Raw genomic sequence first — 20463 nt, 5'->3', positions numbered from 1 at the left:
AGGTTATTGTTATTGTGGTGAAAAGTTTGTTTAAAGTCATTATTTATACTGTCCTTTATGAGGTTATTGTTATTATGGTGAAAAGTTTGTTTAAACTTATTATTTATACTGTCCTTCATGAGGTTATTGTTATTATGGTGAAAACTTGGTTTAGCTGCTGTCTCATAGGTTGAGCCTTTCAGGAGCTCGTCTGTTTCGGAGTGGGCGGCGGCATGGATTAAATATACCTTACAGGGGTAAAATATTTGTTCCAGGCGCCCCTGTCGGTCACTATTGTCAAAGACCGAAGTTTCAAAAATACTGATGCACGGGGTTATATAATACAAATATGTGAAAAGGTTACTTACTGTATTTAGTTCAAGTAGTAATGCTACAATCCCTAAAATTAACATGAATTAAATCATCTAATTGACAAATTCTTTGCAACATGTTTGAAAACGCCCGATTTTTTCGAAAACACGCGATTTAACGGTTTTATCATCTCACGCGGTCGACGCGAGATTGCGACATATCAAGAATCTACTTCCGGATGAATCAGTAAATTTGGGGAACGGCGGAAATATCTGGCTGCCTTGTTTGAAACAAACGTGTTCAACTCGTGATATACTAAAATGTTGGGGGACATAACTATCCCTGTAAGGTATATTTAATCCATGGCGGCGGCGAATTGGTGTCGCGGATGTGGTGGTGGTCCTTGGGACCAGTGACCCTCGCATTAATTATTATTTTACCGGTCCCACTATAAATTAAATTTCTAAAATGGTGAGAATAAAAAGCACGCAAAGACACAAAAGTAAAGAAGCTGAAAATTCTAATTGAATTTGAATTTTTTACTGTAGGAAAAAGTAGCATATAACAATCCATAACAGTTAACTTTTATTTCTTATCACAATTTTTCAACTAGTTGCCACTAAATATCAATCAACATGTCTAATGATATTTGAAGTTCTTAATCCTTTTCTGAACTATCCTTATTCCTTATTGCATTTTACATAAATTCGGTGGCAATATCTTCTCTCGCTATCAGTAAGCCAAATCAAAATCTAGTAATGTGACCATACACTACTGAGAAATACGACTACTGACAACTACTACTGGCTATGGTCTAGACTGTCGACTACAAGAGACTCATTCTAGAGTATAGACGCTAGACAAGATCAATAGTCAATAGAATACAAAACTTTTGTAGGGAAGTTGTAGCCAAGGAGTACTAACTACCTATGAGTAGAATTGGTAGAAAATGTGTTGAGCTATAAAAATTCTAATAAGGAACCCCGAATTTATAAACTGGTCCCACCGTCTATTTTTTCCAAAAACCATAATTAATAAAGTGCTCCCTGATACCACTGACCCCAACTTTTGGAATAAATAAACTGGTCCGAGCAATTAATAAACTGGTTTGGGACTTGTAAACCTGTCTTATTTCCTACCCTGTAGTGACGAGCCCATGATGTAAACAATAAAGATGGCCGCGAGCTACGAGGTTTAAGCCTCGGTCTTTAGTGTATCGGGGAGACGGGGACTCGGGGTCCGAGAAACGGGAGTTTCTGAAGCGTTTGCAAATCTTATTTAAATTTATATTTTTATTATTATGTAACCGATTTATATTACTGAACGAATTGTACCTTATACTGTAGCAGACCACCCTAAAAGTTAGGCCAAGGTTTTTCAACTGTTGCTGATATTTATCTAGTTATGCCACCGCATGGATATTTTAAAATCCTTTCCTAACATTAGAATAAGGTACACACTTCGGAGTATGAGCCTGAGGTTAGGAAAAAACATTGCTTTGGTGACGATGGCCTAGGTTGCCAAACAAACAAAAAACTCTTGGCAACAGAGCTGCCAAAATACAAAGTTTAAGGAAGACAAAATAGGAAATTATTGCTAGTCCATTCTTAAACAAAATTATATGTTCCTTCTGGACTGGTACAGTTTTACTACCCCCATAATAGGAAAGGCCTATTAATAATTATCTTAATGTTCTTTTTATTGATGAGCTTAAATTGTAAATTTTTAATTTGATACTTTCAAAGTAACGTTAATTAAACCTTCAATACCTTGATTAACTTATCATTTATAATCCTTATTTAATTTAAGGATGATGTCAGTTTGTAAGTCTCGTTAATTTAATTCCCCCTTTCCCAAAGAGAGGGTCTGAAAATTTAAATCACTTGGCAGAGACTGGAGATCTTCAACATTCAGTGACAGACTCTGAATCTCAATGGGCATTTAAAAAACTGTATAAATTTAAATTGAAATTCCAAATTATAATTAAATACTTTTTGTTTGATACGTTGATAGTAACGTAATCAATCCTTGAATACTCTATTGGTACTATCAACACCATCGTTAAATTTATTACTTAAATAATATAATTTTTTAAATATAATAATCAAATTAGCGACTTATAATTAGTTAACTTTAAATGAGTATGTTTCATTGATTAAAATTACATTTCTAAAAATTGTTAGGTTGATAGCACTTTCATGTTTCATGTAGAAATTTCATATTTCCGTGGATGGAGAGATGAACACGTTGATTCCGTTTGTCGTTGATTGAAATTAGATTCATTTTGATCATAAATATCATTTTATATTTTGAGTTGTTGATTTTATGAGATTGTTGATTTTATTTTTATAATTATCACTTACGTAACTGTTATTAGTAGATGAACCCAGCGAGAGTGGAAACTGCCAAAATGATTAGTTGATTCCGTTTGTTGTTGATTGAAATTAGTTTCAATTTGATCATAAATTTCATTTTATATCTTTGAGTTGTTGATTTTATTTTTATAATTATCACTTACGTAACTATTATTAGTAGATGAACCCAGCGAGAGCGGAAACTGCCAAAATGATTAGTTAATTTTGCAAAGAATCTGCAATTTAATTCTGCAAAAATCTACCTATTATTTTATGTCAGTTCCGTTAAGTGATCATTTAATTTTAAACTTGCCAAACAAATAGTGAGCAATGGTACCTCCGTCCCAAACTAGTTATAGTTTTAAAACGCTGACTCGAGTTTCATTTTGTTAATACATTTAATTTTATTAGTAAATCAACCTCCCTAACTTTTAAGCAGACGAGTCTTCAAAAAAATTAGAAAACTATCTCTGCTTAGCGCGCCTTCTGTCGGGGAGAACTTTAATTTCTTTTTTGATTAATATAATAATATTAATTGTAATGTTTAAGTTCCCAAGTAGAAATCTAATCTTGCCTAGGATTAAAAAGATATATAATAATTATAAATTGCAAAAAAAAATTGCAAGCAACTGTCTCTCCTCCTCTAGCGCGATACAATATATATTCGACAGCATCCAGTGGCGCGAGTCGGGGAGGTGGGGGGGGGGTCCATATCCAAAGCCAGACAGCTCTCTCTCGTCTCGTGGCGGGCGTCGGGGAGGTCGGGGGGGTCCATATCGTTCTAGCTTGCTCTTCTCTTGACTATAATTTATCTCGCTCTATATTACAAGCAAGCGTGGCTTCGTGGTAGAGCGCGCGGCCGGGCGTCTTCACTGACGTCTCGTATGGATTGGGACATTGCAGGTTCGAGGCCCGGCACCGACAGAAAAATAATTTCAATTGAAATTAAATACGTTACGCCACCTATGAGGTGAAACGTGAACTACGGTTGAATTTCGAATCGAAAATTCGCGGGAAATTTGAAATTCGAAATGTTCATTTATGACAAAATTCATCAGGTCACAACATTTCCAGCCAGCCGACCAGCAGAGGTCGGAACAATACTTTTCAGCTCTAAAGAGCGCGAAAAGTAAAAAGTCATTCCCAAAGCCTGCCAACTCCAATGGTAAAATTTTCACAAACGCCACTGCCACCCTAACGCCATTGTTATATTTTCAACTCCTCCCTAACGCCACACTAAAGTTCATTTCATTTTTGAATCCCTGCCAAAGCCAATTGTGAAGTTTCACACGAATTCCAATCCCTACCAAAGCCAATTGATAAATTCAGTAATATTTCCAATCCCTGCCGAAGCCAATGTGAAATTTGACAATTTTTCCAATCCCAGCCAAAACCAATGAGAAATCCAACAAGTTTTCTACTAATCCCCGCCAAAGCCAATGAGATATGCGACAAGTTTTCTAATCCTTGACCAAACTAATGAGATATCCGACAAGTTTTCCCATCTCTGCCAAAGCCAATGAGAGCTTCAACAAACTTTCTTATTCCAAACACAAAAGCATTTAACCTAACCAATTTTCATTTATATTTACCCCAACGTTTTCCAGCCGGCCGTGTGGTATATTATGAACTTATATATTATGAAGGTTTTCCAACGTTATCCCACTGCATTTTTTCAATTATTTTTATTATAAACTCGAACATTGTTTATAATTGTAGTTTTCCTTTTTACGTTTAATCTAAGGCGACGGAAAAATTTATGACTCTCTAACTTAAAAAGAACAAATAGTTCTAGTTTCGTTTTCTCTCGCACAGCAATGAATTTGACTTTTTTTGCGGAGGGACGGCTGTACTAGCCGCGACCGTCATGTGCCGTCTGTGTGGGGTTGAACTTCATGCATCCCGCTTGCGCCAAAACAACCGCGTGGGAAATTCAAAGAGGAAAAATTGACTAATATCACTAATGCCACCCAACTCCGGTTGAATAAAATAAGGCTGGCTCTCAATGCCACCAACTCCAATTGGATACTATAAATGCCAACGCCAGCCAAAGCCACCTGAATCCAACAATAATCCAGTCCCGACCGACTCCCGTATAAGTTTTCGAAATATTTCCACTCCCTTCCGACTCCGTTCCATTTTAGAGATAATATTCCCAAAGCCACCCAAAGCCAAATTATTTATTTTACCCAACTCCAACTCCGACAAAAAATGAGGGAGTCCCTTGGCTTTCTATGGAGTTGGAGTTTTCCCAAAGCCTTTGCAGTCCTCTAATGTTCTTCAACCGTTCTGTCTTCATCACTTTCGCCACCTTCAACAACACTATGTCCAGTTGTTTTCTTTTGCGGAACTTTCCCTTTCAAACTGCTGTTTTGATTTCCTTTACGCTTTTGATGGCTTAAAAGGCTCCTTTCTGGACCTTTTTCGCAATTGACAATTGTACTTTTAGCTTCTTCGCCGAAAGCTTGCAATGTATGTATGTGTCCTGGTAGAAATTCAAACGTTTCCGGGTGGTTAAAAATATTCCAAACATGCCCTCTTTTCCTAGGTTCTTTTCTTCACTATATAGTTTCCAGTGGTCTCTTATGAATTTTTGTAGTTTTTCAATTTCTGTTAGATCTGTTAGTTTTGCGATTGAGTTAATTGTTCTGTAGCCAGTGTTCTCAAGACAACGGTGAAGGTCGTCCGGTAAACAGTCCTTTAACTTAGCCAAAAACCTTGCCTCTGACTTTGACTTCGCCATTTTTAATATCAGTAAAAAGTTAATACATAAACAGTACTTTCCACGCGAGAAACAAGCATACACTCTTAGAAATAAGGGTTCGTCTGGGGTTTTTGCTTAAACGCTACCGTTCAAAATAGAACAAATGTGGTTCTTGTGACATGGAAGGGTTCTACTTAGAATATAAGGGTCCAGCATAAAACATCTAAGATCGTTGTAGAACCCATGGTTATTACAATGAACGACAGTGATTTTCATGGAACCTCTGGGTTTAGAGTGAAACGTCGAACAGTTCGACCCAGAACCTTGGGTGTTTGGAATGAACGCCAGTGATTTTCATGGACTCTCTGGGTTTAGAGTGGAACGTCGAAGAGTTCGTCCTAGAACCATGGGTGTTTGGAATGAACGCCAGTGATGTTCATGGAACCCCTGGGTTTAGAGTGAAACGTCGAACACTTCAACCCAGAACCTTGGGTGTTTGGAATGAACGCCAGTGATTTTCATGGAACCCCTGGGTTTAGAGTGGAACGTTGAAGAGTTCGTCCTAGAACCTTGGGTGTTTTGAATGAACACCCGTGATTTTCATGGAACCTCTGGGTTTAGAGTGAAACGTCGAACAGTTCGACCCAGAACCTTGGGTGTTTGGAATGAACATCAGTGATTTTCATGGAACCCCTGGGTTTAGAGTGGAACGTCGAAGAGGTCGACCCAGAACCTTGGGTGTTTGGAATGAACGCCAGTGATTTTCATGGACTCTCTCGGTTTAGAGTGGAACGTCGAAGAGTTCGTCCCAGAACCTTGGGTGTTTGGAATGAACGCCAGTGATTTTCATGGACTCTCTCGGTTTAGAGTGGAACGTCGAAGAGTTCGTCCCAGAACCTTGGGTGTTTGGAATGAACGCCAGTGATTTTCATGGAACCCCTGGGTTTAGAGTGAAACGTCGAACACTTCAACCCAGAACCTTGGGTGTTTGGAATGAACGCCAGTGATTTTCATGGAACCCCTGGGTTTAGAGTGGAACGTCGAAGAGTTCGTCCTAGAACCTTGGGGGTTTGGAATGAACACTAGTGAATTTCGTGGCTCCCATGGGTGTAGTATAGAACGTCGAAGAGAACGTAATGGAATCGTTGGGTTTTTTTAGAACAGCAGTGATGTGTATAAAAGGCCAGTTCAGTTCAAAATTCATCACACAAAATTAAAAAAGTATCACAGACATTACACTGAAGATAAATATTTAAATGGGGAGCGTCTATTTTTAAATAACGAGACTTAAATCGTATCTAAGAGATACGTGATCTAACTTAATAAATATCAACTTCTGAAGTGATAAGCAGTAAGGAGTGAATGAAATGGTCAAGCAAATATGTTCAATCGATTTATATTGATATAAAACAACATGAAAACGTTTAGAGAAAAGTGTTGCGAGGCGTGTTTAGTTACTTATAATTAATTGCACACAATAAATTCACGTATGCAGTTTCTACACCCAAAAAACCTACAATTTCACAAATTGTCATGCTTTTATCACAAAAACGCACGGCTATATCATTATATTGATTGAATGACACTTAATGTATGCAATTATATTGCGTTAGCCATTACTTCAACCCAATTTGACTATCATTGTGAGGAATAAAATAAACTCGGTATCTTAATTTGTTTCCCTAAATATTGTACATTTTACAAACTTATATTAGGCTACTACGTAGTAGCCAATTCACTTTTGATATTATTACTATTATCTTTAAGAGTATAAAAACTTCGTGATATCTAAAAAAAACAATGAAAAGGCACGTCGCCAAATTCAAAAAACCAACCAGTCTTATACCACAATCTTTCGAATTACATAAAAACGTTGATGTTTTTTAACGTAATCTCGTTGTCCAAAGAAAATGGAAAATTTAATTAGACATAATCTTTGAAACGTTTGTAAAAATAGCTGAATGGGAGGGGCTTTGTTGCTTAAAAAGGTCATTCTACGCTTCAGTCAGTTACGTTCAAGGGATCAAGGAAAATATTTTAATGCTAAAAAGAGAAAACGAAGCAGTCTTTCTTCTTTTGAGAGAATCTGTGTCAATTCAATCTTGGAAGCAACGTGGTTAGGGCCATTTTTGAGAAATAAATACGTTTCGGGTTGCTAAGACATTTTTGATTCGGATTTGGTGCTACTGCAAGTGATAGAGCGAATCACATCCTTTTGGAAACGTAAGTAATGAAAATTTTATTGTATTGTTCAGCTTAAATATTTAAACGGGGGGAGGGGACTTGTTACTCTTAGAATTCCTGTACACTGATTACTCATAAGGGTAGGCAATTTAACGATTTAGCGTAATCCTTTTACCCAAGTCAAAGGCTCATCGTGCACACCGATTAAGCTGAGATTTATTTCCTCTTACCTAAGATAAGCTAAGCCTCAACGTCAAGTTTTATTTAAAATATTACAAATGAAATGGTTCATAATTCTAGCGTACTATTCGGACTTATCTTAAACACATCCGTAAATTATGGTTGTAAGATGTAACTGAATTTAAATTATTTCAATCTAGTATCGTTTATGTTCGCTAATGTATAATTAATTAATAGTAATAATCGTCATTAGGTTAAGTGTTAATCAAATTGAAACATTAAACTCTAAATAAAATTATGAGTTGGCTAGCCTCGCATATGTAGTGTTGGGCTGCCTCTAACGGTGTCTCCTGGCGGAACGGGAATTTTCCAGTATGGGGGCGTCCCCCAGAGTACTTTTTTCACTATATGTATTTAAATAGATCATTCCATTAAATACTTACAAAGGGGCTGAGTTGCCATCGGATGTGATTTCCCTCTGTGCTTCTTGGCGCGTGGTAAATAACCTAAGAAGGCCATCCCGCTCCGAAGGGGTTTGCTTCTCTTATGACATAAATGGAATAGTCTATTGGTCTAAACTTGGTACAGCATGTGCCCTAAATGTCGTAGTTTCCCGTACTAGCAACGCGTTCTTTTAGCGAAATAACAATTGTGTAGGGTCAGCTTTAGAAAATGACCACTCTTGAGACACCCTGGAAGGATTTAGAATAAGGAAGAAGCTTATATAGTTAATAGTTTTACACCTACAGCATGTTTCTCGCTAATTACGTTACTTTAGAGGTTTCAGTTATTAAGCTAGAAAGATTATTGGAACCTTCTAAATACGTTAGTTTTATTAAACCTTTCCCCTAGAGGGCCTTTTCAATGGGTTTTAGCTTTCGTATTCGATATGATTCTGAAATAATCATTAAAGGGAGGGTTAAAAATAGAGCTATAGCTGTTTATTAAAACGCAGTATTCGATAACAGGTCAAGGAAATGGACATGCCACCCATACAATACACTTGTTCTCTGTGTGGAACGACTAGAACTAGTTTGCTCAAACTTCTCTCTCATCTAAATATTTTACATTGGCCACATCCAGGATTTCATGTCACCTGTGCAGTTCAACAATGTGCTAGCACGTTTAAAAATATCGAGTCCTTCAAAAAGCATATTTTTAGAAAACATAAATTACTCTTGCGTAATAATAGCAGAATCAAATGCGTTAATAAGGAGACAGTTCCAGCCCATGAGCTAAATGATATACCTGATGACATTGACAATGGTAGTTTACTAAATGACGAGATAAAGCAAGAAGATGAAGACTCAGTCAAAGTTGAAAATCTTAAAAGAAACTTCGCATTATTGATATTGAAACTTAGGGAACAGCATCAGCTTCCATCATCTGTTGCCCAAAATATAGCCAACGACATAAGCGGCATTTTAGAAAGTTGTTTAGAGCTACCCAGGGAAGCCATTATGGAAAATGCTGACCTTGCAGCTTCAGTTACTAAATTAGTTAAAAGTGAACACACACTTAACGCTTTTTGTAAGAAATCACTGAATCTCGTTGAGCCTGAAGAGTTTGTTCTAGGGGTAAGACAGGTTAAAAATAGAGAAATAAAAGATAAAATGGTAGTAGTACCAATAGATAAGGTTCTAATAATGGTATTAAACCATGATGATATTTGGGAAGAAATCATGGAGGATAATTCGAAGCAAGATCTAAAACAACTTCACAATTCATATAACGAAGTCCTGCTTGATTTTAGTGATGGGGAAGTTTACAAGCGCAACCAATTTTTTAATAACCAAACGAAAGATGTTATTTTAAGGATTCAATTGTATTTGGACGAAGTAGAAATATGTAATCCTTTAGGAGGGAAAAGAGGTCTAAACAAGATTACACTATTTTATTTTACAATTGGAAACATCAAAGCCCATCGTCGAAGTAAATTAAGCCAAATCTTTCTGCTTAGTGCATTTAAATACACACACGTATCAAAGTACGGCTACAGCCATGTATTAGAACCAGTTATAAGTGCGCTGAAAAGGATGCAAGTTGAGGGAATTTTCATGGAGAAACATAAAATACTTGTGCGGGGTTCCGTAGCAACTATATGTGCTGATAACCTTTCAGCTCACGCATTAGGCGGATTCTCACAAAACTTTTCTCAAGGTCGAATATGCCGGGTGTGTATGGCTACTAAGGAACAAATTTCTACCGAATTTAGTGAGGAGAGTTTTATTTTAAGAAGCGAAGCAGTTCACAAATACCATATAACGGAAGTTCAAAGAAACGCAGGAAACGCGAAAATATATGGTGTGGATAACGAATGTCCATTTAGTTCATTACAAAACTTTAGAATAACGGAGTCGTTTCCCCCTGATTTAATGCACGATCTATTTGAGGGTGTAATTCCGATGATACTTAAATTAGTTATTACCAAGTTTGTCAAGGATGGAAGCTTTTCTTTGGATTATCTTAATAATAAAATAGAGACTTTCCCTTATGGAGAACTTGAGAGGCGAAATAAACCCATTTTAATACACCAAAGGGTTCTAACAGGTTCAGGCAAAATATGTGGAAGTGCATCTCAAAAGAAATGTCTCTTTTATATTTTGCCATTAATTTTAGGTCACGTTATTGATTTAAAAGATAAGCATTGGGAGCTTTTAGTGATATTGACTGAAATAGTTCAAATCGTAACCGCGCCCGTTATATCAAAACAATGGCTTACTTTTTTGACATATCAAATATCAGATTTCTGTGAAGTTCTTAAAGAACTATCTCCCGCATCATTTATAACGAAGGTTCACTATCTCATCCATTATCCGCGATTGATAGAAGAATACGGCCCCCTAATTCACCACTGGTGCATGCGCTTGCCGCAAGAAGTATGACACCGAATTTTTCTACTATTACAAACTTCACTTTACACGAGTTTTTGAGGAGAACACATCGGTTAGACGTATAAATACAACTAGCAAGAGAAGAAGGTTTTATCCATCCTAGTCAAAAAAAAAGATGGAAAACGGTTTGAAAACGAAGATTTTCAAACATTGAATGTACCCGATTGGGGAAAGATTGTAGAGATAGTAGATAAAACTAAAATTCAAGCTAAAAAACTTGCTGAAAATCTAGGAATGGCATCGGTTGTAGGCGCGACGGATGAAGAACTTTTAGAAGGTGCCTTTCCTTTGTACAATGAACCCATAGGCAAGACGGCGCGTGTAAATGTAACCAGCGATTCCGAAGAGGATGTAGATTGTATAGAGTTACGTGTACCTCAGAGCAGCACCCAAGGCAGTGCCGAGATCCCTGTGGACGAGAATATGGACGAAAACAATCTAATTGAAGATATTATTGCTATCAATCTTTGTGAAACACCTGCTGATAAATTTCGAATAAAATTTAGACGCCAAGCTGATAGTCAAGGGTCACTGCCAGTATACGAAACGGAAGGAGAAATCCAATTGGATGTAAAATCTCCATTTACAACCCATGCGAAACAAAACGGAAGGAAAGTTTTTATTCGTAAGACAACGGCTTTATGGCTACTTAACGGAAACGAAAAGTTATCAAATGACCGACTAATAAGAGTTCAAGAACAAACAACAACTTTAAAACAAGTAACAAAACTATCGAAAGATGCCGTTACCCCCTTCAAATCGCAAAGCTTGAATATTGGAGATTTATGCGCATTTAGGTATCTAAAAACCTACATAATTGGACGAATTTTACAGTTCATCTACTCAGAAGGAAAATCTCAAAGAGAAAGAAGCTTCCAGGGAAATTACGTAAATCTTCCTCCAAAGAAGTCTATAGGAGTTTTGTGCAACTGGTACGAAATTACCAAGGAGTTGATTGATGATAGATTGGTGCTTAAGAGATCTGATACAATTAGTCACGGATACTGTGACATTAAAAAATATTTGTGTACCATTCCGGATATTTCAGTCTCAATTGTTAACCTCCAAATATGCCTAGACCAAAAAATAATCTCTAAAATTAAAAATCTTAAATAAACTTTTGGATAGGCTTTTACTGAATATGCCAGCTTGCATTATTATTAGAAATATATTTTTGACGTGTGTAAAACGGTGTAAAATAATTACAGCATACAATAAAAGAAATATTCCATGCAAATTTAAATCATTTAATCACAGCCCTCCCCCCACAAAAGAGGAATTGTACGACGAAGATATCTTACATTAATGAACTTTTTCAGAGAATCTCTTCTCAAGATATAAATTTGCAGTTCCTCTTTCAAAATGACTTACCAAGTTATAATCTCTCTAGACCTTTTTAAGCTCCAAACTCTTAAATAGCTTATAACTATAAAATAAATAAGAAATCCACAAATCATCTTGAAATTTTGAAAATCACTCTATAAACAGCGAAGTCATTCACAAAATCACTTCAAAATCAAAAAATCAATCCCGAAAACTGAAATTCAAATTGAGATTTCTGAAATCACTCCTAAGAATAGCAAAATTCACTCATAATTTTCAAAATCACTCTTAAAATCATGAACTCGCTCTTAAAATCATGAAATCACTCTCGAAATCATGAAATCAGTTCTTAGAATTCCAAATCAATGCAAGATTTTGAAATCCCGTACAAAATTTCCCATACGGCCGACCCCTCGATTGAAGCCCTAACTAACGACAGTGTTACAACTACTTCCGGATCAACGTACTACATTCCGCACTTCGAGATAGAACGAGGGGACAAAACGACCACAAAGACGCGTATAGTCTTTGACGCCTCCTCAAAGGAAAAGGGATCTAAATCACTAAATGACTGTTTCACCTGGTCCCAATCTCAACCCTAACCTCTTGGAAATATTACTTCGATTCAGAATGCATCGAATTGGAATATGGCCGACGTAGAAAAAGCCTTTCTACAGATTTCACTGGATCCTAAAGACCGAGATTATGTACGATTCCTTTGGATTGGGGATTTCCCTGGCCAAGAGAAGCCAACGTTCATCCATATGCGTATGAAGAGGGTACTCTTTGGAGTAACATCCAGTCCGTTCCTGTTGTCAGCTACGCTACAATTCCACTTCGATAAACTTCAAGACGAGTATCCTGAGATTTGCGACATTCTTCGTAAAAACATATATGTCGACGACTATGTTGGAGGCACCTTCTCTGTGGAAGAAGCCTTACAAATTCGGAGGCAATCCTGTGAAGTTATGAATCAAGCACGAATGAACCTTCACAAATGGGTATCCAGTTCAAAAGAAGTCATGGCCGTTTGGAGCAGAGAAGATGGTTCGGATCACATTACCGCCAAACAACTAAGTTCACCACTGAAAGTTCTTGGAATTACGTGGCACCCGGCTTCTGAGTTCTGACACCTTTTCATTCGATATATCATCATTAATGGAATTCCTGACGCAAAAGAAGGATACCAAACGAAGTCTCTTACAAGCCGCAGCAAGACTTTTCGACCCTATCGGACTCCTAACACCATTTGTCATAGTTGTAAAATGTCTCTTTCAAGAACTCTGGAAACAAGGCGTAGACTGGGATGACTATTATTTATTAAAATAATATAGCAAACACTGCAGGGTAATATACACGATATGATCTTCGGAATGTTGCTTTTATATAAACATGGCATACCAGATCCAAAGATGCGACAAAATTAGTAGATTTAAATAATTTAAGCAAATCAAGTTGCATAATGTTTTGGTTTTCAAAAAACGCCATACCCTTCCTTTATCAATACAAATCAATCTTCGGAAACTCTTGGAAGTACCTTTTATAAGCACTCTATACGTGATTTGAAATATCAACAACCAAAACTTGGTATCACGAGTTGATCTTTAAGGAATGTACCGCAACCCCAGGACGAGTGGTAGCTAATATTCTCCTTCTCAGATGACACAGTCCTTATAGTATAGGTCCTTAAAGTAACTGGCTTCTCCATTATATTATGACCCCTAGCAGGCTGGCTAATCTTCTGGATACGAATTTTACCTTACCAAAGGCAGGAACAACTCAGACCTAATGCACTAGATCCCATTGGTTCCTGCCTTTGGCTTCATTAGTCCTTATAGTATAGGTCTAAATCTTCGGGTCCTTAAAGTAACAAGTGCTCCATTATCACACCTAGCATGCTGGCTAATCTTCTGGACACGAATTTTACCTTGCCAAAAGCAGGGACAAATCCGAACTAATTCTCTAGGTCCCATTGGTTCCTGCCTTTGGCTTAACTAGCCTTTACCAAGCTTTGCCACTGTGTAGTGGAAAAGGGCCGCCCTTTGCTTTAAGAGGTTTTAGTTTAACAATCTCAAACAGTAATTCGTACTACTACCCATCTTGCGATTGCGATACATTTTATAATATTTATGATATACACCGTGTTGAATGACCAAGAGTGATTAGTTGCTTTGGTCCCATTAAACCGAATTCCCATTCGACAGAACGGCCTTTTTGTGGTGTCCCATTTGACCGAACGTAGCCAAAAGGTGCTATTTTATTATAGGTCCATTGGACCGAAATTCTATTGAACTGGAAGAAGACATACTGTGTGGTTTTGCATTAAATGTATTTTTAATTTCACAACTTATTATTGTTAAAATAAATGTGAGTTGAAAATGTATTACTGCACTTATTTTAACTACGTTTTAATTACGGCGAACCTAACCTAACCTAACCTAACCTAACCTCACCTAACCTAACCCAACCAAACCTTGTTTGGAGGTAAAAAGATTATTTATATGAGTATTAAAAGCCCGCCTCTTACCACGAACAATTTATTAGCAATAATAGAAATATTTTGGAAAAGATGTAAGATAATTAATTGGAGAATATTTTGGAAAAGGTGGCAGCTAATTAATAGGAGAATATTTTGGAAAAGGTGGCAGCTAATTAATAGGAGAATATTTTAGAAAAGGTGGTAGCTAATTAAAAGGAGAATATTTTGGAAATATGGCAGCTAATTAGTAGGAGAATGTTTTGGAAAAGGTTGCAGCTAATTAATAGGAGAATATTTTGGAAAAGGTGGCAGCTAATTAATAGGAGAATATTTTGGAAAAGGTGGTAGCTAATTAAAAGGAGCATATTTTGGAAAAGGTGTCAACGAATTATTGGAACCAAACCAAACCAAACCTAACCTAACCTAACCTAACCCACCCAAAACCAAAATATTAAAGTTTTAACTTAAAGACATTGATGGAACTACCATTAAGACTGTACTTCATTTTAAGCACAATTTGTTTATTAATTCTATATATCTCTTGCCTTGAAAGGAATGAAAGTGAGCGATTTAATTAGTATCACGAAACATTTACTTTTAATATTATTAACATACCTTTCGGAGAATCGAAACAACAACCTATGGCTTCGCAGTCCAACATCGTATCCACTACACGACCGAATCGCTGACGGCTACAGTGTTTCAAGTTATATTCATGTATTTTTTAGGGGCATATTCGGACGATTGGGATTTCGGTCCATCGGGAATATAGCCATTGGGCTGGAAATCTAAAATCATTGCGGGATATTCGGTCGAATGGGATTTCGGTACATTGGGAATTCGGTTGAAAGGGACGATACCGATTAGTTTTACGTACAGGCAACGATAACTATATTTACTTGGATACGTTATTACATTAAAAATGCATTAATTTTAGCTAATTTATAAGGATCAATATAGATTATGGGACAAAACAGGATGAATAAATATCTTGTTTTAATCAAGCATTATTGGAGTAAGTATCTAAGGATATATTTTTTTATTAACAAGTTTTATTACCAAGAATCGCGGCTTTATTTTGCAAGGTTACGACAATAAATGCTTTATTATTAAAATAGTTATGTAGGCATAGTTCTTGAACTTGAAAGGGAGATATTTCAATCGGAAATTATCCGTTATTTACCAAATATGGCACTAAATTACCGATTTATAGCATGATGTGATTTTACCCGCGTTGTAGCTTACAATGAACACTTCTGTGGTAAATATAGAAGAGATCCATTGTAAACGGATGGTAGGATTGAAGTACAGTGGATTCTATGGTTAATTTTGAGTCGGAAATCTAACTTCTATGACATTTTACCACAAGGAAATAAGTTTTCATTAGAGTGTCTACGTATGACCCCTTAATTAAAGTAAAAGTTCAGATAACATCACATTATTAATTTACCATAAAAGCGTTCTTTTATGGTAAATATAAAGGAAAAAATATTAAAAAAGAAAAGGATCTCTTATTACAAAACAATTTGCATTTAATTAATCTTAAACACGAGAACTACTGTGCCGCCACCACCCAACCTCTTACCCCTTACCCGCAGCCTGTCATCCCCACAACACTCTTATAATAACTTATTTAGAGTGGTCCTTAGGGCAAAATAGAACAGAACCCACTGTATTTTAGCCCTACCACCGTTTTTGAAACATCCTGTTATTATTCTAATATGGAGAATATAATAATGAATGAGGCATCAATACTTAGTCCTTAATTTGATTACTTGTATAGAATTTCGCGAACGAAATAGTTAAAAACTATTCAACAGGATGATGAGGCTGTACCGTCACTGTTTCCATTCAAAATATCACTCGAATTAAATTCCTGCGTTATAACGATGATATATGTTGCCATAGACATTATTGAAGCCCTAACTAACGACAGTGTTACAACTACTTCCGGATCAACGTACTACATTCCGCACTTCGAGATAGAACGAGGGGACAAAACGACCACAAAGACGCGTATAGTCTTTGACGCCTCCTCAAAGGAAAAGGGATCTAAATCACTAAAACCCTAACCTCTTGGAAATATTACTTCGATTCAGAATGCATCGAATTGGAATAATGGCCGACGTAGAAAAAGCCTTTCTACAGATTTCACTGGATCCTAAAGACCGAGATTATGTACGATTCCTTTGGATTGGGGATTTCCCTGGCCAAGAGAAGCCAACGTTCATCCATATGCGTATGAAGAGGGTACTCTTTGGAGTAACATCCAGTCCGTTCCTGTTGTCAGCTACGCTACAATTCCACTTCGATAAACTTCAAGACGAGTATCCTGAGATTTGCGACATTCTTCGTAAAAACATATATGTCGACGACTATGTTGGAGGCACCTTCTCTGTGGAAGAAGCCTTACAAATTCGGAGGCAATCCTGTGAAGTTATGAATCAAGCACGAATGAACCTTCACAAATGGGTATCCAGTTCAAAAGAAGTCATGGCCGTTTGGAGCAGAGAAGATGGTTCGGATCACATTACCGCCAAACAACTAAGTTCACCACTGAAAGTTCTTGGAATTACGTGGCACCCGGCTTCTGACACCTTTTCATTCGATATATCATCATTACTGGAATTCCTGACGCAAAAGAAGGATACCAAACTGTTGTATAACTGGCATTGCGCCTCCAATATTATATCTCTTATTGTAAAGTTGAACTGAACTGGATTGAACCCAGTCTTATTATATAAACGGATCGTCGCCTTTATTCGCGACAGTTGTTACCCAGGACGCGTGCTAATGTGCATTAAATAAACTGACGTTTTAGTAACTTTAAATGTGTTCTTATTAAGCAGTTAATTAAGAAACACAACATGGTGTCAGAAGTTGCTTCGCTTTTTCGCCCGTTCCCCGGTTTCTCGTGCGTCGCGCCGTTTTTTTCTCCTCGTGCCGAGGCTTACGGTTTACGTCGCGTTTCACGCGTTTCCCGCTACAGTTCGGTTTTTCTTCCGTGATTTCCGTAACCCTCATGGCGTCAACAGCGTTTCAAGTGTCTACCCCTGAGCCATTCACCTTTTCCTGTCCCAGTGATAGGCCTAAATGGCTGCGCCGTTTTGAACGTTTTCGCCTTGCATCAGGCCTCAATACTAAGGGAGCAGAAGAACAAGTTAATGCGTTGATATATCTCATGGGAGAACAAGCCGAGGACATTTTCAATTCTTTTGGCCTCACCCCTGCGCACCAAAAAGAATATAAGACTGTAAGTGACAAATTCACCAGTCATTTCATCATCCGGCGAAATACCATCTACGATCGAGCAAAATTCAACTCTCGTGCCCAACGAGAAGCGGAAAGTGCCGACGACTTCATTACGCAATTATATGCCTTGGCCGAGCACTGTCAGTATGGAAACCAGAGGGACGAATTAATCCGGGACCGTATAGTCGTTGGAATTCGAGATAAAGCGTTGTCCGAACGCCTTCAAGATGATCCTGCCCTCACTTTGGAGCAAGCCATCCAACGCGTACGCAGCATGGAAGACAGACAACGTGAACAGAGAGACTTGATCAGCCTCAACACGCTTCCACAAGTCGACAGCATCGGAACCTCCAACCATAGGCCTCAAAGGCCTAAACGTTTTAACGGAAGAATTCCTGCGTCAGACCTCCAGTATAAGGAACCTTCTCAAGAGTTCCGCTCTCAAAATACCAATCGCTGTCTTCGTTGCGGAGCCATTCCCGACCACCCACGGGAGAAATGCCCAGCCAAAAATGTACGATGCTTCGAATGCGGGAAAATGGGCCACTACGCACAAATTTGCCAAAGGCGCAACATAAAACAAGTTGAGAGAATCGAAGATGCAGAAGTCACCCACATTCAGACAGCAGATGGTATATCCAATGATTTCTTTATCGGATCTGTTGCCGATCCGATCCTTCAAGAGACTCAGACCATACCAAGACAACATCGATGGATGATCACTGTCCATATCAACGACCTCCCTGTCAGATTTAAAATCGACACGGGAGCAGATGTCAATGTCATCCCCACGATCCTATATCATTCTATATTCAAGCACCTCACGTTACTGGATTCCGAGAAACGCCTCTATGGACCTGGTAAAACTCTCCTAAGAACCGCCGGAAAAATACGAGCGTCCTTCCGCTATGGGTGTTCCACCATCCAGGATGACCTTTACGTCGTACACGATTTGCAAGTCCCGCTCCTCGGTCTCAGGGCTAGCGAGGACCTTTCATTGATAACTATGGTTCGAGACATTGAAACTTCAATAAAAGCACCGTTCGATCCACTAAAGGAGTTCCCGACCCTCTTCAATGGATTGGGCAAAATGAAGACACCGTACAAGATATCGCTCGTACCAGACGCCAGGCCTTTCTCGCTCACAACACCTCGAAGAGTCCCAATTCCATTGATGGATGCAGTAAAACACGAGCTAGAACATATGGTTCAGAAAGGTGTGATATCAAAAATTGACGAACCAACTGATTGGTGTGCTCCCATGGTCGTCGTCAAGAAGAAAGAAGAGAAATTGCTGGCCAAAATGACGAAGGATATAATTACCGAACGCCCGAATCTGAGGATATGCGTCGATTTAACCCACCTGAACAAATTCATCAGGCGAGAACGGTTCCAGCTGCCTTCTGTTGATCACCTACTCGGACAGTTAGCCGGTGCGAAAATATTTTCTAAGCTCGACGCCAATAGCGGTTATTGGCAAGTCCCACTGGAGGAAGAGTCCGCCTTATTAACCACGTTCATCACGCCATTCGGACGCTTCTATTTTAATCGGTTACCATTTGGACTAAGCTCCGCTTCAGAACATTTCCAAAGGCAGATCTGCATTGCCTTGGAAGGGCTCCAAGGTAACGTAAATTTACAAGACGACATACTAGTATATGGGAGTACACAGGCCGAACATGACGAAAACCTACGAAGAATCCTATGCCAACTCGAGAAAGCTGCTATAACCCTCAATCTCGCAAAATGTGAATTCTCGGTCTCCAAAGTCAAATTTGTTGGGCATATAATCGACTCCAATGGCATACACCCCGACGAGGACAAGATCAAGGCTATTATCCACATCAAAACACCACAGGATGTAACAGATCTAAGAAGATTTTTGGGTATGACGAATTACGTGAGCAAGTTTATTCCATCAATGGCAGAGATAGCACGGCCGTTGACGTCTCTATTGAGCACAAAAACCACGTGGACCTGGGACATACCTCAGCAACAAGCGTTTGAAGACATCAAACAAATTCTGTCCCGACATCCTGTTTTGGCAACATATGACCCAAAAAAGAAGACCATCGTTTCCGCCGACGCCTCGTCCTATGGCCTTGGAGCAGTTTTACAGCAAGTACAGGACGATGGCCAACTAAGAGTTATAGCATACGCCTCTAAGACCATGACCCCAACTGAACAATGTTATGCCCAAATCGAGAAAGAGGCCTTGGCGATAACCTGGGCCTGTACCAGGTTCGAAGATTTCATCCTGGGCATTAAGATTTATATTGAAACGGACCACAAGCCGCTCGTTCCTATTATGCAAACTAAATCCTTAGAGGATTTGTCTCCACGGCTCCAACGCATGCGAATCCGTTTAATGCGATATAATTACGAGATCTATTACACTCCTGGAAGGGACCTCATTATCGCAGATACATTGTCGCGGGGACCAATAATGAGCGACGAGGGCGGCGACCTGGAAGATGAAATAACAGCTCACATACAACTAATAACATCGCATGTACCTATCTCGGACGAAAGGCTGAGGGGCCTCCGAATAGCGCAAAACGAAGATCAGGCTTGCAAGACATTAGCTCACTACATAGAACATGGATGGCCAAAATCCCGATCACATGTCCATGACCTCGATGAATACTTTCCCCACCGTCATGATCTTTCAATTCACCGAGGATTACTACTAAAAGGGTCACGCCTCATTATTCCACCGTCGCTACGTCAAGACATCCTAGCAAAAATCCATGAAGGACACCAAGGCATCACAAAAAGCAGAGCCAGGGCAAGCACGGCGGT

General features: G+C 38.4%; 2 long non-coding RNA genes across 2 annotated transcripts; one reads left to right on the top strand and one right to left on the bottom strand.

Moving 5' to 3' along the window:
* The first annotated feature begins 1169 nt into the window (after nucleotides 1–1169).
* On the top strand, nucleotides 1170–2895 carry LOC149596282 (uncharacterized). Its single transcript, XR_016379370.1, has 2 exons — nucleotides 1170–1652; nucleotides 2151–2895. It is a non-coding gene; the product is annotated as an uncharacterized LOC149596282 (long non-coding RNA).
* Nucleotides 2325–3350, bottom strand: LOC149596281 (uncharacterized). The gene is made up of 3 exons (XR_016379369.1): nucleotides 2959–3350; nucleotides 2810–2894; nucleotides 2325–2693 (listed from the first exon to the last, which is right to left on the bottom strand). It is a non-coding gene; the product is annotated as an uncharacterized LOC149596281 (long non-coding RNA).
* Between the last annotated feature and the right edge of the window lie 17113 nt (nucleotides 3351–20463).

The sequence above is a fragment of the Phalangium opilio genome, unplaced genomic scaffold (assembly GCF_054372755.1).
Source record: "Phalangium opilio isolate 3A_F unplaced genomic scaffold, DU_Popi_V2 ptg000390l_1, whole genome shotgun sequence".
NCBI lineage: Eukaryota > Metazoa > Arthropoda > Arachnida > Opiliones > Phalangiidae > Phalangium > Phalangium opilio.
Note: the sequence above shows the minus strand (reverse complement) of the source record. Positions and strands in the feature narration are given on the sequence as shown.